We start from the raw sequence: 23,019 nt of genomic DNA, 5'->3' as shown, positions 1-23,019 counted from the left end.
TCTATACCGACTTTGGTCTTCCGCATATATAGCGTTGTTTGCTGACTAAACCGTTAATACGCAATAACCTTTGAATTTACGTTTTAATCCGAGTGAAATTGAATGACTTTCATCATAAAGTTTTCGTAATTTGGTAGCATTCTATTAGCACGACCATACAAGAAGTACATGTCGTTTTGCTTGATAGTAAAAACGAACAGCAAACACATTTGATTGTCTTTGTTGGATTATATTATAAGGCAGTTCGGATCACGTGAATTTTTAATGGCGTCGTTTGGCACAAAAACTTGTTATCGTCATTCTTCATTAGAACATCCTTTGTGTTGTGGCAGTTTGTAAATCAACAGCGAAATTTTGAATTTTTTTGTTGATTTTGTGCTTTTGAATCTCATACAAATGGAGTGTGAACATGGTGAAACTAGACACCATCTTTGTTATGGCCAGTGTTGAAACCAGAGGGATGCCTGGGGGCCATAATAACCCCTGAGCATGAAGAAAAAAACTATGTCTCAAAATCGAAACAAATTTTTGACACCCTCCCTAGATGTTGATATATATGTAGATAGGAGCAAAGAATCAAAGATGGTATCGATGAAAAATGCTATCGGAAATAACTAATGAATAGTATATTGTGCAACAAGTGGGAAAAGTCCAACTTTTCTCACGAGTGTGGAAGTTTGTGGCACGAGCCTGAAAGGTGAGTTCCGCAAACACACGAGTGAGAAAAGGACTTTTCCTACAACTGCTTTGAAAAGTAACGTATTCTTTATAGTTTACTCAATTTCAAAACTATGTATTGCTCATACTGTGGGAAATATTATTTCTCACGGCACTTTGCCCACACCTTGCTTGGTAGACCAATGAAATTGGGCTTTCGAGTAGTTTCTATGGAAATGCAATAAATTAGCACATATTGAAAACGAAGGCCATTTTGATTTTAATCAAGTCCCTTACTTGAATTATTGAAATTTGTGCAGTTGTAGGAGAAGTATAGTGCGCAACATGTGGAGAAAGTCCTTTTCTCGCTCGTAGGTTTTCCACATACGCGAGAAAAGTTGGACTTTGCCCACTTGTTGCACAATATACTATTCTCCACAAGTTGCACACTTCACTTTTCCTACAACTGCACGAATTTAAATAATTCAAGTAATGCATCTAATTCAATTCAAAATGGCCTTCGTTGACAGTATCTGTTCATTTTCTTTCGTTTCAATAGAAACAACTTCTCAAAAGCCGAATTTCATTGGTTCACCAAGCGAGGTGTGGGCAAAGTGCCGTGTGGAATAATATTTCTCACATTATGAGCAATACATAGATCTGAAATTGAGTAAGCTATGAACTCTTCATAGCAGTTGTAGGAAATAGTATATTATGCAATAAGTGGGGAAAGTCCAACTTTTCTCACGAGTGAGAAAAGAACTTTCTCCAAATATTGCGCACTATACTTTTCCTAAAACTGTTACGAAAAGTAGTACATTTTTCGTAGCTTACTCAATTTCAAAACTATGTATTACTCATACAGTGAGAAATATTATTCCACACGGCACTTAGTAGACCAATGGAATCGGCAAATTTCGGTGTGGAATAATATTTCTCACTCTATAAGCAAAACATTTTTCTGAAATTGAGTAAGCTATGGAGAATATGCTACTTTCCATAGCAGTTGAAGGAAAAATCATGTTCCAATTCGTGAAAATCAGTTCGTGCCGTCCATTTCCAATAACATATTACATTTGTAAATTAGAATCACGTTTCAATATATAATATCCTGAATCGACAGCTGTCCTGTGATTATGGAGAACAGTAGTTGCTACAATCCTCCTCCATTAATTGTTGATCTTTCATTAGGAGAATCCTATCGGTATGGTACCAATACAAGAGATCGGACAATGCCGCTCAATCTGCCTCTTTGTGTTGCCGGAGATTGCTACATTGGAATCGACTGTATAATTGCCGAGTTGTTAAGAATCATCTCGAAGTTTTTCTACCGGTCCATTGTGTTCGAGAGGTGAATTATCGAATTCATGATTCAATTAATAACCGGAACTGATACTCCGAAGTATTCTTTGCAGTCTAGCGTCTGTCTCATCTACCGTTTCTCATTGGGATGTGGCTCGGCAAGAAAAACATATTTTGTATAGATCGTGCATCATGAATTATAAGTTTTTTCTTGTCTACCTCGCTTTCAGAAATAATGGTTTTTGTTTTAGGCAATGCCAAATGTTCGCACAAGGGCGTAGATCTATTCTTTCTTGGGGGGGTAATACAAAAAAATTTTTTGACGACATTGTTTACTCATATCTGTAATGTGAGAAAAAGAGGTTAGATAACGAAGTTTGAACCAAAAACTCGAAATATTTTTTTATTATCAATTCGATTGTTCCTGAATTGAAGTTACGAAGGATAATGAGAGATTCCTTGGATAATTTTAAAAATAAAATGACCCATAGGACTTTTTTTTCTTGAAATGATCCGAGAAATATGTCATTTTCGTTTTTACCTCCAATTTAGGAACACCCTATAGATATAGGTAGTCAATTCAAGACTGATGTCTTCACAAATAAATTGCAATTTGAATGAAACACAATAAATTTCACAAAACATCCCAGACAATTTTTCGATGGGAATTATTCAGTTCAGTTCTTTGATAACTACATATTGAAATTTTGTGACGAGAATGATACAAAAAACCGAAAACAACAAGTAAGTGTATCATATCATATATGACGAGTGCAAAAATCATAGATGGCAAATAAGGGGCGATGCCGAGAAAGCGGATAAAGCGTATAAAGGAGAATAATAAACCTCGGACGAAAACGAGCTCGTAGTGCAATAAAAGTACTGATCTAGAAAGCGATAATAAACACATAAACCATAAAGGGTTTTAAAGAGACGTGTCGTTTTCAAAGGATAGTACAATGATAATTATTGGTTCTATTTTTGGAGAATTTTTCGTTCTTCGTCTTTGCGATATTTTTGAAATTTTATATTTCGATAATCTTGGGTCTCCTTCGTCGCTCGTGTTGGAATATTGGAGAGCATTCTGCAACTTGTTTTAGAATATATCTACTATTCTGTAGGTACTTGTCGTTTTTTGATTTGTTAACTTATCGGAGAGAATTTTATTATTTTATAAGACCATCAGAGATGAATTTTATATTGGTAGTAATGTTTATCAAATTAGGTGTTATCTTTTTGTTTTTCATCAATTGAAAATATTTCAAAGACCACTTCGATTTTGCAATCATTAATGGAGAAACTAATCAATGATCTTAATAATTGGTAGAATTTACATTGGTTTTGTTCAACATGTATGAATGCATCGACTTCATCGTATCTTGGACGTTGAAAGAATTCAAATTGAGAATCTAATATAATATCGAATTCGATTCGGGGGAATGTTGGTGTGAATGTTTGACACCTAAACGAGTGGTTTTGTCGCATTTCAAGAGCTTCCTTCCTCATATCATATTTCATTCAGAAGTTGTTATTGGTACATCAATCGGATTATTAGAATCGGTTGGAACATGGAACAATTTGAAACTGATACTATCTTGTTTTGAACCACGTGAAAGTTGAGGCTAGATGAAAGCAGTGACGTAGGTTCTCAAAGGATTTTAGAATTTTGTAACATATTATACATTTTGCTTTTCTTGTTTATTGAAAAAAATAGCGTATGAAATTTAATCTCATTTTGATATAAATTTCAAAGATGAACTTTTTTCACAAATACTGTATTTCTCAAAATAAGATCTATCCTATCGCTTCAACTAATGGTTGCTAGGTCACTGCTAGTAAATGCCAAAAATTATAATATTATTCGTAGAAATTAAAAAAAATTGAGAGCTGTGGACACCAAGGTTTCAGATTACATCATAGAAGAACATAATACGGCTGGAGAAAAAGTGAAATCAGTAAAAGACTATGTGGCGTTTGGTGCTTGAGTAATAACAAGCATAATAATCAGAATTGGTATCCACGATAAAATAATTTGGGCGCATAGTGTCAAGCGATCCAAGAAGGTTGAATCTTCATCTCTAGGTATGGTGTTTTGAATCGCCTCACAAGAAAATGTTAACTCTGAGAAAAATATAGATATCAGCAGATTCAAGCAAGTTTCTGTATTCCAGAGGATACATAAAGAAGTTGAAGGTATTCACAAAAGGAATGCTTTTCAGATAATGATTATAATTTCATCTACAGTTTATTGAAAGAATTTTGAAAATTGAGCTAAAACAGAAAAAACTATGAGACTTTTTGCTTTCTTTTTGCACTTGAATGTAGTTAATACCTCAGTTTTTAGTTCTAATGTTGGCAACATCGTTGTCGAAATGCCATTAAACGTCAAGATATCGTGCATGTAGACCTAAAATGCATACAGATCGATCTCCCGAAAAGAAGTAGGTGAATCTCAAACATCTTCGAATACGATAGATTGATAATCTGGCGTATGAATGAGTTATAGCTTCTATTAATTCAAACCTCCCGCGTACAAATCTCCATCCGTTGAATCTAACGCTTGGCAAACATGCTCTCACGTAGAGCCTTCGGTAAATTACATCGTAGCCGTTTTTACCGTCCAATTCACAACATCATTATTGGTATTAATTCATAAATCAATTTGTTGATTTCGTCAGATGTAATCTCCTACCTGATTTATAGATGGGATATTGATATACAGGGTGTATGGCGCAATAGGATTTCTCGATGAATCGGCAGTTCCTTTTGTGGTTTTGGTGATGGATTGATATGTTGGAGGATGGTTTACAGTTATGGTTCCAGTGATATTTGTTGTCAGTTCTCCCAGATAATTTATTCGGATGTATATTCGAATCACTCATCTTTCTCCGATAGAAAATTTATGTCTATAAGAGTTGAAGGATTGAGAGATATGTAATTATACACCCTAACAAGTGAATCGAGGTAATTTTTGGTAATATGAGAGAGTTCAGGTCCGTTCTCTGGTACTTTCATCATGTCACTCCGCTCGTTTCCACACCAAACAGAATCTTCTGCATATGAATAATTTACATTCCATTCATACGATTACTTTTTCTTCAAAAATATAGTTCAAGATATGTGTTAATGGAGATACTATCTGAAAGATGCAATTTTTTAACAAGCTAACTGGAATTTCATCAAAACCACATGTATTAGTGTTCTTTCTTTAAGGCTGACATCACCTTTGCATTTGTAATGTCAAAGACAAAAAAGGAGTTTTTTATGGTTTTCTGTTTTTTATTTTTATGTGGTGGTTTCATCGGGAGATTTTTAACTAACGATGGTGCAGCATTAGCGAAAAATTCATTGAATTCCTCTGCCAATTGTTTAGGATTATTTGTTTTTATGGGACATTCATTGTTCTTATGTTTTTTCCTGTTAATGAAATTCATTGAATTCCTCTGCCAATTGTTTAGGATTATTTGTTTTTATGGGACATTCATTGTGCTTATGTTTTTTCCTGTTAATAATGAATTTCCTAATCTCCATGTTGCCCTACTTTTATTGTCTGATGTTGCTATTATTTTGCCTGTATGAGCACGTTTTGCTTCTGAGATAGCCCTATCATATTTCTTCTTCATTCTGTTGTAACTGCTCTTCAAATCCTGTCTCGTTGTTGATGCAATCAGTAAATAATCTCAAACATTTTTCATTTTTTTTAAATCTGGAGTTTCTATAAATTTGTTAGATTTTGATCTTATAGTTCTTTTTACTACATTACCTTACATTTGATGTATCACATTTCCATATATTGTAGTAGGAGAGTAGGGGGTGAGAAATATCAAATTCAAAAAAGCATACGATAAATTTTGAAATTAAAAATCGCCACTTGCGAGGATTTTCATTAATAATGCTTCATACAAGAATTATTGACGAGTTACGTTACTTTTTTGGCACGCTGTATATAAATAATCACTCCAATGTTTATGCCGAATGGAGAAAGCTTTTGAATAACGAGCGGTCAAAAGCTCCTCACAGCAAGGCAGTGTTTTTCAAGATTTTTTTATTATTTTCATATAATATTTTTTCAGAGAAATGATATTGTATTACGTTGAATTAAATTTTTTGCCATTATCCTATAAAATGCTGTAGTTATTCCTATCGGGTCTTCTCGAAATTTTCCAGGATAGGCATCATAAAAATGATAAACGTTGGTCCCTTTCCCAAGTATACATTTCAGTGAGATCATATCTCGAACTACGCCACTTAAACAGCAATAAAAGAAACAGAGATCTCACCTGCGTGATATATAGTTACATCGAGTACCCATACATCATTTTGCTTTTATCTTATTCTGGGACTGGGAGTTGCCTGATGAATGTTTTCGATGAAATCGACTCGGCAAATATTTATTTTGTAGCTTATTGTGGGAAATCGACCAGTAACTTAACTGTATCTCTTTGAAACTGTGAGAGAATTAGTCATGAGACACAATGTTATAATAGCCACTTTGGCGGCATTCTCATACATTGAACCACCTTTCAATTACGTTAGATCCATGGTGAGAAATATATTGATGATATTGCATAGTTGGGAACTGGTTTTAATATACCTTAATATTGAATGGGAAACTCGAGAGGAGTAATAAAATTCTATATTTTCGGAATGTACGGTACTTTATTGTTTGTGGGTGTTATTATCTAGATGATTGCATTGGATTAGTGCGTATACACGCATAACTGTGTTAATTGTTTGATTGATCCAGTCCCTACTTGGAGGAGATTTCTTTAGGTTGGGAATGATGATAGACTTCATTTTCACGATTTCATAATCGAAAGTAACAAAAAATTGTTCTGACTTGTCATTATTTCATTAGGTTTTATAGCTATTTAAAGATTGTCAAGAAAAGAATATTTTAACATCAGAGTTTCCTTTTTTCTACGACAGAAATTTTATCAACAAACCAGAAACCAGTGAAAATTTGAAACAAAAATCCAAGGAAAATTACCTAAAATTTTGTAATCACAAAAAGAAGGAGTTGAGAGGTTAGATGTAGACCTAAAACGTATAAATTTCAAGCTGTTTATTTGCAAATCATTCGAAAATATTAGAGAAATTTGAAAAAAATTTAAAAATAATGAAAGTGAAAGTTTCTGATAGAAAATTGTATAATCAATTGAGATTAAGAAGCAACATTCAAAAACAATACAACCTCTTCCCATAGGTTTACTTTTTTCTAGAAAACAACAGGTCATGATGAATAACAGTTAAATCTTTCGTTACTTGCAATCTACAATACGATCATTCTGTCCATAAGGCTGCACATCTATTGAGCTACAAGAGGTTTTTATATATTGATTATTTTAGCAATGAAATATTGCATAACTTTTAACTAGACACAGTGGGAAGAATTTCAGTGGCAAATTTGTGTTTAGTGTCGTCCTAGCAATACTACGACTTCATTTCTATCCAAAGGGTTTTCCAATGAGAGCGATACACGCTTCAACAACGCAATGACATTGTTAAAATTGACTATACAAAAATGTTGGAAATTTGCAGTCACAGTTCGCAAAACTAAAGAGCTTTTGTGTTATCTCCAAGCACCTTCTCGGTCGGCAACTGGTGGAAATATTTGAGCAGTTGGGACAAGTCAGTAATGTACAGAATTCAAACCGTGCGAGTCGCTCAAGAAAAACTAAGAATATTGCTGCTGAAGCCCGTAGTGTTGACGAAAACCCAGGTTTGTCGATTCCTGTTCGACTAATGATTTTTTATGCTCAGAATTAGAAGAAAAAGATGTGTGTTTATTTTCAAAAAGGCAATTCAATTTCAATTTGGCAAGAAAAGTTTCCTGGCTCTGTTATTTCTCGGTGGTGATCGTAATTGGCCATCGAATCTCGTGATTTGACACCTTTAGACTTTTTTCTTTGGGGACTCATGAAAGGATTCACGAATATAAATGATTTGAAATGAAGAGCCATCATTATTTATTATGAATCGTAGACATACTGCGCTCGAATAATCCAACAAAGTCAATGCAAAAGTTGGCAAACTCGAGGAGAGCACCATATTTAACAGTATAGATATAGACTTCATTTTAGATTTAATCCTCTACAGAAAGCTGAACGTTTCCCATTCATCACTGACAAGAGAAACGAGCAACCGTTGTTCTACCATTGCATCCACTGGGCGTCCAAAAGACCTCAGGAAATTGAAATCAGGGAACATCATTCTTGGTCACATTTACGGATTGGCATGAAGAAATTTCCTGCACTGCACTGTAATTCTGAAGACCTAGCGCAGATTATCGAGATTTGTGAGAAACAAATCACATATTATCATATGTAGATGACATCAATAGTGATCACAATTGTTATCCCTGAGGATATATGATTATGATTTTCCCATTTTCCCCCATTACAGCTCGCGGTGCCTGGTTATGAACATTTTGACTAACATATTTGATATTATTGGACATCAGATATATGAGGATTCAGTTATTATGGTCTCTCTTAAAAAAATCTTACAATATGTCTTTTCTCGGTCATGTGAATTATTCTGGCGTTATCTTGTGGCATGAAAAGATGTATGGAAGATCTTGGATTTTGTATCTCATTTCATATAAAAAATTATCGATGGCGGTGCCTAATATAACCAAGGAAGATCATTTCTCAGTCGGGTTCTGGCCGCCGAACATCCAAATTCCATCCCAACCAGAAATGAGAGCTCCCTGATTGATGAGCAAAAACCCCGAAAATTGCAAAAAATCCATTTTCAAAGCTCCATATCTCGAAAACTGTCCATTTTTGAGCTTTGTGGCTATAGACACTTCTGATCAGTTTATCAAGAACTACAACATATCAAAAATTCAGCCAAATTCACGGAAAGCCATTTCCCATAAGAAACGTGCGGGGTCCTTTATCACAAAAAATATCGTTGTGGGAACGAATTAGGAGCAGATTAAGAATGGGACTATAAAACACTAGGACACAGTGTTAAATTCACAGTGGCCTGTCTGGGGGATAAACGACAAGAAAGAGGAAAATGTGGAAAACACAAAAAAAAAACGGATGCGAGTACTCTATTGAAAGAGATTTTCAACAATTGGCCACGTAATAATTTTAAATATTGGTGGTAGCTTGTACAACTTAAATTATTCGATTCTAACAAATTCTCGTGCGAATCAAACAATTTTTTACCTGAAATCCCATCAGGACCGTCCTAAAATTCCGATAAAATTCCATATCATAACTCAAATTTCACCGGTGCAGCCGAATCACTCGATTTCCCAGAAGTTATCTTGGCGTAATTACATTATAGCCCCGAGTGGTCTTAGTGGCAGAGAGCATCAGTATACCAGTCTTTGGCATCCGAAATTAGGATAGTCAGAGCATGAAGATGGCATCGAAGCCTGAATTTATTCATGACTGCCCACCGTAACAACAGATGTTATGGACACCGTGTATATTCACTGAGGTCGATCTAATTGGTGGGGAATTGCTTGTGTACACCGAGAATAGTGCAGCCGCTTTTTGAGATGATGATCTCTTGGATGCACTGTTTAATTATCGACTTGTAGAGGGTATGCACTGATTAACTGAGAATTATTTGTACGAGCACTAAAATAGTTATTAATATAATTTGAATTGGTCTGGGCACACGCTTGACGAAAAAATATAATTAGGAGTTTGTACTTATGAGAATATCTATCTGTTGAATTGATTAAAAAAAAAACGGAGATTTCGTGTACTCATCACGCATGAACGCTATCCACACAAAATTATTATTTCATTTGAACACTCAGAATCTTAATCTCTGGCGAATGAGCGCTCAAAAAAGTTTCAGCATTCTTAGTTGATTTCTCATTTTCGAAAGATATAATTTAAAAGTCTCCAGATTTATCGTGTCTTCTTCAATCAATTCATTCAAGAAATATTCCCGGCTTAAAATTCGAAAATTACAGATATTTGAGCAAAATAACAGCACGCTGTTCACTGGAACATACCTCCAAAACAGCTCTCATCGAACTAGAAGAAGGATTTTAGAAAAGAAAGTGCAGACCTCGATATCTCAGTTAATTCTCTACTTTTCCACTTCTCTCCACAACATTTCTGTGTATCATCTTCAAAAACCAAAGATCATGAAGATAGCTCTCATGGAACCAAAACAAGAATGGATTATAGAAAAGAAGCTGCAGATTTGATATTTCAGTTAATTTCCTACTTTCATTAACAACTTTTTTTTGTCATCTCCAGAAACCAAAGATCATGAAGATAGCTCTCATTGAACTAGAACAAGAATTATAGATAAGAACGTGCAGATAATGATATCCTAGAGTTTTGAACTATATTACTATTATCCACAAAATTTCTGTGTGTCAGAAACCAAAGGTCATGGAGCTAATATCGTTTTAGAAAAAGTATTAAACTCTCATGAAAAATTCTATGTACAATAGTGTGACTACTACAACTTGCTATCCCAATTAACCTAGAAGTACTTCAATCTAGAGATAACAAGTCAATAGAGAGGAACAATCACTGTCACGAAACAAACATCAGTATCTCACCAGTTTCACGACATCAAACATAACAAATCATATAATTCCCTTAATTGAGCTAACTACTTCTGAGGCGTGTAAGAAATGTTAGATGAACGTGCTATTAACTCCTCAAGAACCACAGGAAAAACATAGTTGTTCCTCATTATCACCAATCTAACTGGCAATTACTATAATATCTATATAATGAAAACCTCGCATTTCCAACATTATATTATGGAAATAACTATCTTTGAGGGTTGTAATGGAGCTTTCAGTAGTTGAAAAAGTGGGGAGAGCTTTTTATGAGGCCACTCGTTCAGTTAACCATTCGCTCTCACACGTAATGATCAGTATGCAGACTTAAAACCCGTGATTCTTGAATGAATAATGTCAGTAAAAGTCCCTTGTCCATTCAATGGAGTCACTTTGATATTGCTGTGTATTTTATGGTAACTCTTTGGTAATTCCTGGAGCTATTTGCTACTGGTTTATGACTTAGCTGAGAGCTCCGTATAAAGATAGGACCTCTCCATAATTTCATCTTTAGCTTCATCAGCTCATATACCTACCAGCGACGTTGCAGTATTAAGAATACGAATGAATTTGGAATTGAATAAAAAAGTTTCTTCTGAATTCATATTCAGAAGTTTGGTAGTATTATCTCTCGACACTGGATTTCTTCCATCCATCCAGTCCGGAGAATAATATTTACAACAAATTACACATTCATAGATACAATTATAATATAAAAGTTATAGCTATTATCATTTGAATTCCAATGAATACTGATCTAATTTACTACTAACGATATTCTGATATCTTCTGTAGTTAATACGAAAATACCATCTTTTGCCAAGTTATTTTGCTTGAAATCATACAACTTTTCTCCAATGATCTTCCTTTCAATATTTAATTTCAATGTGGTAGTTCTGTGTTCCATAATGGCCTTTTGACTTACCAAAAGAGCTCAATGAGTTCTTTCTCTATTCATTTTGGAATAAAAAAAGCAAGTCATCACTCTTTTGTTCTTCCATGCCTCGAAATAAGAATATAATAGGTACATGGAGAAACTATTAGTTCATTCATGAACCGCTCTCATCAATAAATTGCAATAAATGGCACAATGTATATTTTTTCCTCAAAGTGATACTGAAATAAGTAGTGCTTTAGTTAAAATGCAGTTTCCTATGGTGACCATTTGACATTTATAAATCGCTCTCATTAATGAATTTCAATAAATATCACAAGATAAGGTTGTTTTCACTAGAGCACTATTTTTTACTTAAAGTAATTCTGAAATAAATAGAACTTCAGTTATAATGTAGTTCTGCAGATTTCCACCACCTTCTGCTTCCATACGGTGATCATTTGACTTAGGAACCTCATATCTGGCAATAGGTATATAACGATGTAGATTACTTCTTATGCTAATACTCTCATCAGACTTGCAGCTGCGAAACTCTCCTTGCAGAGTTCCCTTCTAAGGGTTCTAGAGGTTAGAATGATATTCACTTTATTGTACATAAAAAAGCGTAAGCTATACTCATAGTGTGTAATAATTGGGAATTTTAGATTCTTGATGATTTGGTCTGGAACGTCATGTAGTAGGCACCTACCACAACGCATGTCATAGCGAATTATCGATGAGCCAATATTGACATAATCAGTTGATTGAAACAATTACTTTCCCTTTAGAAAAAGTGTTAGCATTAGTTGCCATGAATTTTCCTTCATCATTGTCGTTTTCAGTTCAATATGACTTCATTTCCAAAATATATATCAAATATGTATGAAACAATATCTCTTGTATTACTTGCTTTCTCTTTTGATTTAAAAGTTAGGTCCCTTATTCTGAATTAAAAGAAAATATTCTTATTACTAAGGTAGTATGTTCTCTTATATAGCTTCATGACCATCATCATTTGTATGCCAAAAAATATTGAAACAAATTCTGAATGAAAAAAAAATCTAAAAGCTTAAATAAAACACAAAATTTATCGAAAAAATTTTACGAAATTCTTCCCTCAACCACTTCACTGTCTCCAACATGGGTTCGGTGAGTTCACTTTCAGAATTCTAATGACAGGTGGTGCTTATTACAAGTTCTGCACCCTTGAGCCCTATAATTGTTGTGGTTATCTTATCTAATTACTGACCATGACCTTTCACACAAAATTTTTTTTTTCAAATTGGATACATAATGTCTCTTTCAGTCGAAATATGAAATTCATACTGATGAATAATGTATAGGTAATACCCACTGATAAATTATTAAAAACAGAGAACAATTGGGTATTGCATGTCGTACACCGACATTCTGTGCTTGTAAGAAAGCACTAGTCCGCAGTTAAATTTAATATGCCACCTAGAAACCGCAGCAATTTTAACGGTGCTTTACTGACCAAGTCTGGATTAACAATTACTAGTGCTGTATGTTGACAACATTCGAACACGAACTTTGCAGAAGAGTAGACATTACCTATGTCGAAGTAAGGATACCTTCACGTATTCTTCTTTAAAATGGATTCAACGGAGGTTGAAGCGATAAATCACAACTTAGGATCATATATCTATTTTTATACCAGATAAAATGATATGAAAAGTTGGCCTTGTTTCCAGCTCTTAGTTTTGCACGTTTTTCGGATTTATTTAGGGTTTATTTCCAATAATTTAAAAATAATGGCTATAAAATTTGGTAAAGATAGAGACATCATTTTTGACCGTTATGAAAATTTCTGGAATTTCAGGTATTATTGAAACGCGTTAAATATTTTGGAATATCAAATAAACGCAATTACTTTATGAACCATCACTAGTGATAGAGAATTGTTTACTATTACTAGTCATAGTGAACAAAGTTATTTCGTTTTTCCAAATAAAAATTATCTATCACAAAGTAAGGGACTACTTCATCCAATATTTTGGAATAACACTATTTCTGTTCACAAGCTCATAAAGTTAAATGGGTTCTAAATAATCGAAAATCCTATTGATTTCTCATGTATAATTTTCAAGTTGTCAATTGTGGGAAAGTGGTGATCATTATCTATGCAAAATGTTGCAAATCGCTCATTTCTGGTTGAATATATTCGATCTCCGTTTGATCTGATTTTGAACATTACCGAAGTGCAAGAGAGAAATGATTTTTTTCGTTTTCTTCTTATTTTATTTTCTGTTCAACTAAATTAGATGAAATATACTCAAGGTTAGGTTAGGTTAGAAATAATCAGCGCTAAACTTAGTTTTCATCGTCGAAAATCAAGACTAACAAAAAATCTAAAAATCATACCAATCACAACCAAAACAAAAAGGCTCAAGAAACCTGAACAATATAGACATGAGCCAACGTTAGGGATGGATGCCAAATTCTTGAAAAATCAGAAGTTACCATATGAAATACATTGGACATAGAGGATGTTCATTCAAAATTATATTCAATGAACATCAAATGGATTTCATCACTGACTTTTGCAAAATATTGCATAGATAATGATCACAATTTCCCCATAATTGACAACATAAAATTATATTAAGGGTTTTATTTGAGTTCTTTATTGAATTTAGCCAAGCCTTCGACCATTTACATTGCCATCTTCAGGGTAAATCAATCTAAAGCTTATAGTGCAAAGTCAGGTAGAAACATAAAAACTAGAGTCACATCTATAAATAAAACTTCTAGGTCTCAAAATTGAAAATTATCAAAAGGTAAGTAGTCAAAATTCAAATCAAAATTCAAAATTTTAGAAATACAATATCGTCGGCTAAGAGTGTAAATCTGCTAAGTCCAATTTGAACAATTTTACAGGAGACCAAAAAAACCGTACAGTACAGTGTTATAATAATAATAAACTCTCTTATTATTATTATTATAACACTGTACTGTACGGTTTTTTTGGTCTCCTGTAAAATTGTTCAAAATGGACTTAGCAGATTTACAATCTTAGCCGACGATATGTCAAATATCAGTAAAGTACACAAATATGATATTTGAGGTATTGGGTTTAACTATCTTAATTTCGGAAATGTGTAGTTTTGATCTGAATTGAAATGAAGCTTGGCTATATTTAATAAAGAATTCGAATAAGATCCATAAGCGACTTCCTACCCGATATATAATATAATAATAATAATAATATTTATTTACCATTATAATTTTAAATACACAATAGTCTTTCAGCTAATGATAAACAATATAGAATCCCCACATAAGGATAAACCTGTGCGTGGGTTGTTTCATATAATTCCTTTTATTGAGTTACAACTTACAAAGTCGATATTTCTTTCCTTACAATTATACATGTGGAATCAAAACACAGGAGACCTAACTATGTATTTTGAATCCATTGAAATTGATAAGTTATTGATCAGATATCAGTTCCGAAATTATCAATGAATAGACAGAAGTGTGTTATTCCAGAATATTCAAAGCATTTAAATGATACCTGAAATTCTAGACATTTGCATAACGGCAAAAATTGTTTTCTCTGTCTTCACTGAATTTTATTGCTATTCATTTTTTAATTTTTTTTCTTATCAATTTTCTGTATTTTGACTCATAAAAACACTCTTTACCATTTATAAAACCTTCGGTGTCTTAGGATGAATTTCAAATTAGCTTAAGAGTGCGCTTAGACAATGTTATACTCAAATCGTTAATATCCAATTCTATTAGTTGCAAAAAATTAGTTTTAATCATGAACAACTACTAAATTGCAATGGCAGTTCAATAACTGATCAATTTTTCGCTTTCACTCCACAAATCAAGTCAAACGAAATATAATCTAAATGAAGTATGATTTTTCAAGAAGGGTGCAGACATTCCACGCGAAAGGAGAAAATATTAAGCCATTTTGCCTGTTGCCCGTAACGCATGAGAATAGGCCTCAGATTACTATCACATGATTACGATCGTCCAAAACAAAATCGAGATCGTAAACACTTCAGTCAGGCCGGTCAGCTTGGCAGATAAATCATCCTTGTATGCCAATTGCCGAATCTGCAAATGTATAATTAGAGTCTGTAAATACGTTTTGCGGGCCAAAAAAGGAAAAAAGAATCCGCTGAATCATTTTCATTCATTTATTATTTTGATTATACAATTAACTTGTTGAGGAAGCCGATTTGGTCGTGATTACAAAGGAGAATCGGAGCAGCTTATGAAACCGATGAAGAGGGTGCATGTTATTAGTCTTGTGCGCTGCTCCGAAGCACGAATCTCAGTTTGTGAGGACTATAATTGTCTGATGTTCTTCTGGCGATGCTAAATCAGGGCACGAGGTATTGTTAGGTGTAAATTGTAATCCAGTTCGAATTACGCATTCTTGTAACCTTGTAATTTGAACAGCGTCCAATTAACTAAGCGGTCGGTTTGCAACTGCCTAGTTTTGAGCGAAAATATCTGCAATTTTTCGCTTTTTTGTGGGTTCAGAAAAGAAAGCCACCTGACGTGAAAATTTCCATCATAGTTTTCTAATACAGTTATAATCGTCATTTTCAAGGTACACCTCTTCGTATCATACAAAAGCACAGATAAAAACCTCAGCAAAAACTATGTGTCCCCGTATAGGTGCAGTGAGTGGTTTGTGTATTTTTTCACAGAATAAGCTGACATGTTTATATTGAAGGGCTTCTTCATCATCCAAACAAAATCTTCTCCATCCTTTTACTTCACCAACGACTTTATGATTAGATCTGAAAACAAAGAAAAAGAACCAAAAAGGAGTAATAAATGTTGGTTTCCATTATAGATTTGAAGTTAGCGACCCATTCGAGAAAAGAATCTGAATGGATAGCTCGGAAACCACCATGAAATTTATAAATTGGACAAGTATTCACCAAGTGGTCAATATTTTTTTCTACTCCACACCGAGCACTAGTTGGCTTTCAATAGAATGCCATTAGAAAACCATACTATTGCAACGACCATGACCAGTCCTAAGTCTATTTACAATACACAAAGTTTTTCTAGGAAGATTGAAACCTAGAACTTTCTCTGAAGGATCAACGATTAGACATTTGTTGAAGACATTACAAGAACTCCATTCCGAACGCCAAATTCCCTTGTCTCCTTCATCAGATTTAAGGAAGTATTAATCCATAAATGTTTGCGTTACTTTAATCTGGCAGTTATAGTATCTGGAAGGTAAGATACAATTGGAAATAAGATCTGGTAGACATTAAATTTTTTCCAAGATTTCTTGACTGAGACCTGTCTACGAATATGAGGCGAAAGAATAATCGTCTTATTACAGTAAAAAATATAATGGTCTTATTTTACGGTGACCTAATTTTGTTGTGCCTTCTCCGCTATGCTGAGTGCCACCTGGCATCAATAGGAATACTTTCCTCAAAACCTTGTTTTCGAATATTCCTAATTTATTCTACATGCTTAAAATTCAAGTTTCTACGCCATATGAAGGAACTGGTCTTAAAATTGTTTTGTATGATTGGAGTTTTTTTAGTGGGTAACAGTATGGAAACCAGAAGCAGATATTAAATTTGTTCTTTGTTCTTATTGAACATTAAAAAACCAAGAGAATATTATACGCAGATCTTTCCTTACCTTATGGTATTCTTCTACGTTGACCTCTGAGCTACAGTTAAACTTGAATTTCGTTTTTATTTTGTGAACTACATTTCCAGAAAAACTTTTTCGTATCGAAGATTTAATTTATTTTAAGAAAGGAATCAGCTCTAGTTTTAATTATGGAGTAGCAGCAGGATAGTTCACGTTTTTTCTCAGAACTACATTTTATGTGGTTAAATATCAAATAGATCGATCTGAAGACTTTTCCATGAATACCATGAATTTTTTTAGTCACATTAAAAACACTATGCAAGTGGACAGAGTTCAATATTTACTAGTTCTTCACTTGCTGAACTAACTATTGGAACCATTCACTGAGTTACATTAGATTAGAATTTTATAAGCGGGTAATAGATATTAACAATATAACTTCAGTATATGATTCATATTACGATATGATAACCTAATCATCGAATATCGTAATATGAATTCACGATAGGAATAAAGTACAGTATTTAAACACAAACAAACATTAGGCATTTAAAAATAATTAATAGTTTTTCAATTCAGATTTTTTCTACGAAAACCAATGGAAATGAATTCTCAAATTTTACGTTTTTTTTCAATTCAAAAGAAATTATCAACATGAGTTTCAACTAAGATATCTACAAAACTGATTAGTTCACTGATCAGTTTTGGGTAAAGATAATTCTGGCGACTCGGTTCCGAATGTGTTCCTTTTTTCTTTTCTTCCTCAAGGTGGCGCTATGCAAAGAATAGGATATCGTCAATTTAAGATGTCTAAAAACCTGGTGTATTCACTGATTAGATTGTGTTTCGCTAATTTTGAGAATATAAGTTAAGCTTCGTTAAGTCAACTGTAGGTAGCGCTATTAACAAGTTATGACAGATTCTTGTTATTTATTATTTATGAGTTTATGACATTTTGTACCTATGTATCTTGCATTATAGTTATGACATGTGTAAGCAATTCTTGAATTTTTAAGAAGACTCTCTCTATTTCAAATACATATTCGAATTTAGTGAATCTAGTGAATGTTTTGTGTTTTGTTTCACTACTTTCCACGATCATACTCGGTTACACATCGCTTTAGATTGACTAGGATCGGTTTGTAATTAATGTATTCTGTCAAAATTGAAGGTAAAAAGATCGACGAAATAAAACTAATATTTTCAATTTGGTCGAATGTCATTCCATTCAAAAATCGACGAGTGCATACACCATGTTTTTAGACATCTTACGTCTATCTGAAAGTTTCATTTGTTCTGTCAAAAGTTGATCGACTTTTGATTTAACCTCAAAACGACATAGTAATCAAATGATAGAGCTTCTATTCGAAGAACCCTTCACTCATTTCTCGAAGAAGAATTCCCGCTTATTCATAGCAGAAACGAAAACTTTCATGATTGCAAAAAATCATAAAACGAGAAATGAGCATCGTGCTTTCATCTTTTGCTCGACCAGAAATCAATTAAATTTGCCGGTATTTATTCCGCAAACTATCATAACTCCACTTTATTGACACCATTTGTGTGGGCTGGCAGCACCATCCCGTGGAGAGTTGTTCCAACATTCCTCATGGTAGGTATCGACCTCAAGAATAATCTCTCCCCGCCCTTGAGAACTGTGAAGCCAGCCACCTACTAGCCAACCTCAAATTCTCGAGGAATTGCAGAAATTGACCGTTAAGTTCATATGAATAAACCATGACCGCTGACCCTAAGTCAGCTGGCCGGTGAGGAGAATCACCATGGCCACATGTGAAGATGAGCGTCGAAGAATCGATTATGTTCAACCGGCAGGCTGGTTCATTATTCAGGAATTCTTGTGGGTAACATTAGACGGCGTGCGGTCAATGAATCAAGTGGTTCCAAGTGGTTTATTGCACTACATATCTACATAGCGTGGAGGAATTTTTTATAACTGTATATTTTCCACCGGTTGCTGAGAATTCGGAAAAGGGATTTCCATCGGTCATTTATGACTTGAGTTTAAATTATTGGTTTCAATAATGACAACCCAAAGATATTTTCGAAATCAATTCATTTGATAATTAGTCATTGTGTTTTTTTTAAATATTTTTATGAAACAAAATTTGAATCGTAATTATCGTCGAAAGGGGTCAGATGAAGCAATCGTTAATGAATAGGCCAATTTCATCCTAGGAAACAAAAGAACAGTATATTGGTATATATGTTCTCCAAAGGTGTAATTACTGAATATAAAATTCTAGCATAATATGGAAAAGTATGAGGAAAGCACTGAAGTGATTTTCACCAGAGGCCACTTGCTGGTTTGATCGTGGCGGGGTCAGTTATTGACAATATCCCCGTTCTCGGTTGAGATGATCAGATTCAACATTTGAACCATGATAGAGAAATGACTCTTTCTGGACTGTGCGTTGATTATTTGACAAAAGAGCAGAAAAAACTGGAAATGATCGAGGTGCTCCCAGAATTTTTTCTACTACAATTGTTGTATTCAATACGACGTATAGGCTTATAGGCCAATAAGACTCTGAAATATATCACAAATGCACACTAAATCCTATTTCAAGAGTTTCTTTCTGAAGTTTTTGAGTACTATTTCAGTTACTGAGAATATAATTGGAATATTTCTTGTTGATATATCCACTGGCGCTTCATCAGAAATTCGAGGACACAATATTTTCAAATTATTCTGATCATATTTTGACATATGTTTATAGCTTGATGATATATCTAGTATGTTATGAGGAACTGTTTTATCAGTGAGAAACGTACGATCCTCGCCTGCATCTTGTCTTTCTTCATTTTATTCACTTGTATATATTCTCTGTTTTTTCTTCGTTCTGTAGTTCGAACTACACCCATATCGCCATCGATCTTCACTAGTTCGATTCTGTATGATATGTTTGCTGAATTTTCTCATTGAGATAACTTGATTGCTAAAAGAAAACCTGATTCCACCATTTCACCTGATGTGATCTGATAGTTCGATGATGTAATGTCTACATGAAATGTCATCCATGAAGGAGCTCCTCCCTTCCGTGTTTGCAGTTTTTCTGGGAGATTGCCTGATGGTTGTAAGAAACATGCTCCTTGTGCAGATGAAGAGGTGTCGATCAATTGGCTTCCTACAATGTTTGGTAGACATCTAGTGTACTTTCTTGGTAACTGGAGTATCTTTGAGGGTTTTTTCTGTCCATGAGCAAGTAGCATGATGTTTACAAGACACCTGCCTCCTTTATTCTTTGGTTGTGTCGTTCTCTCGATGCTGCTTTTCGCATGGTGCTTGTTTGCTTTTGGCATGAATGTTTTCGTTTGTGTTGCAAGTTTTCGATATTATATTTTGGTTCATGGAAATATATCGAAGGACCATGTTAGGATTGATCATGCATATGCAACCTTATGCATGCGTGAGGTTTGTTTTTAAAAGTCTTGAGATCCTTCTAATGCACTAAGTCGTTAAGTCTTCCTTCATTATTGAATGATTGATTGCATACTTCAGGAAGTTCATTTTAATTGGGAAGATCTTGTACATTTTCAGAAGTTTTGTCAACCAGCCATGTGTAAGGGAGTCAAAAGCCTCTTTATAATCAAAGTATATTATAAAAAAATTTTGGTGTTTTTTAAAGGCACGGTTTCATATAATGGAATCCGTTACCAGCAGCTCTCTCGATCCTAGAGGATTCTCGGAGCAACCTTTTTATTGTATAGTAATAATTTTATTTTTGTCTTAATGCCAGCAGATTCGATATGCTAGACATTTTGTGATGATATTGTATTGCCTTTTTTTGGAGCCGCTGTGTTAAGAAAATCCTTCGGTAGAGGGTAAGTGGTCCCTGTGATTGAAAATTTCGACAATACCATTGAATTATCTGTTATACTATTCATGGATTCCACAAGCCTGCCATGTAGATATAAAAATTGCTTCAAAGTTGTTAATTCCATGTGGGATCGAAGATTTCCAATTTTGAATGTTCTTCGAACGAAACTGCTTTATGAGGCTTGTGTTCTATTGTCTGACATGATTTATCTTCACCTTTTTATCCAAATCGTTTGAGACTTATAAGGCGTCGGTGAAGGCAGTTGATCTCTCCAGAAATTCTCGATATCTTCATCGCCAGAATGTTACTGGCCTATTATTATTCAATAATTAAAGAAATTTCTTTTCGGAGTTTTCAAGAATTGAATTACTGTATGACGAAGTACGATGGACGGTTGTATGCTTGCTTGATCGTGGATGAAGGAAAATACGTAATGATTTTTACTTGTTTAATAGAGAGAACACAAACACTGAATATAACTGCAATTGTTATAATAGTAATGAATATTACTGAATGACTGAATACTTGTTTATAGATACTTAAAATAATACTGGTTTTACGGATTCAAAATGAATGAATGTTATGAATGTAGGATCCAGTTATTGTTCCCTGTAAATAATTGAGATGGTCAACCGGATGCTTGGAGACCTATTAGTTTCTTCAAGTGTCGAGGGCATGACACTTTCAATGAATTTACAGGGAACGAATTGTTATTGTACATATAATGTAAAAAAGATGTGTTATTCTTCGAGGTGTCGAAGATATGTCGAGTTGTAAATCTAAAAGAGATTTACTGGGGGGTTGTGAAAGTTCGAAGACAATACGGTCGAACCAGATGTGTCACATCTGTGTATCAGGTTCTAGTCCTTCGAGAATATTCGATTTCCAGGAATCCGCGAAGATCTTTATGGGCGGTACGGCAAAGCTCTTATTGGACTAGGGGATGGTACTTTCCCTAAGGGTGTGGTCAAGCCGAAAGAAGGAAGGTCGATATTCGAGAGAGGGTAGTTCCAATCGGCAGAGAGAGAGAGAGAGAGAGAGTTAAGTCCAAGACGAGTAAAGTTCGGTCGGTAACCTAAGTCGTAGTAAGAGTAAGTCTAGTCTGTTGAAACTTAAGACGTAAGACGAAAAGACGGTTCGCGGACTAGATTAAGACGAGTCGCGAACGAGTTAGAGACGAGACGACCGAAAATTTGAAGTACGACAAAGACGTGATAAACGAAGACGTTTCGAGTAATTAAAACTAGAGTTGAAAATGAAATTCAGTACCGTAGTGAGTAACTTGTTATTAAGACGTAATTAAGATATTCTCAATACTGAGTTTGTACTATATAATTGTGGCTTTGTAAATAGATGTGAATAATTTAAAAGAGTTTAATCATTACAAATCCAATAAAGTCACGGAGAAAAAGACGAAAGGCCAGGTAATCGAATCATACCTCTAGACGATCGATTAACCAAGCCTAAATGAATACTTCAATGAATACTGAATTTTTGAAAGCACTCTCTAGAGGTGAGAGAATAGTGCGAGTAATGATAAATTAGAATCACAGGAGTTCTTCTTCCTCTGTAAGCCTTAACAAGAATTCTATTACCATGTTTTGTGTTGTAACTCTCTTTGTATAACAAGATTAAAATCCGATTATTATTATTTATTATGATATGGTACCATTTCCACGCAACATGAGAAAGAGGTCAAACCAAAGAATATACTGCCGGACCACCGAGTCCGGTGCCAGAATTTCTAATCCATTCTTATCGCCCGATAAGCCTTAAGAGGCTAACGCCGCCTAATCTCCACAACTTCGCGTCCACCAGATTGATGGCATACCGGTCCTCGTTCTGTCACCGTACCCGACTCGATTTCAGTGGAATTCCTAGTGAAAACTACGAGTCTCTCGCTACGTTGCGTACCAACGTGTGAAAGAGTCATCAGCCGACTAGGCCGCACCTAAAATCCCCGTAGTCGTACCATAAACAGTTACACAAATCACCAGATAAATAACCGATAGCAGGTATATGACAAATCCTGCTAACAATACCAGACGAATAATGGATATTAAGTGATCGGACGTTTGTCCGCTTTGCCGCCACATTAGTAATTCTAATGGCGGCGGCGGCGGGAGCGGCGAGAGGTGGGGTTCTTGACCCGTTTCGCAACTCTGTCAATATGCTACGCAGCC

General features: G+C 34.5%; 1 protein-coding gene across 1 annotated transcript in view; it reads left to right on the top strand.

The window, feature by feature from the left end:
• Positions 1-23,019, top strand: part of LOC123688878 — a 129,972-nt gene that overhangs the window by 66,238 nt on the left and 40,715 nt on the right. The window lies entirely within an intron of this gene.

This window comes from Harmonia axyridis, chromosome 1 (assembly GCF_914767665.1).
Source record: "Harmonia axyridis chromosome 1, icHarAxyr1.1, whole genome shotgun sequence".
NCBI lineage: Eukaryota > Metazoa > Arthropoda > Insecta > Coleoptera > Coccinellidae > Harmonia > Harmonia axyridis.
Note: the sequence above shows the minus strand (reverse complement) of the source record. Positions and strands in the feature narration are given on the sequence as shown.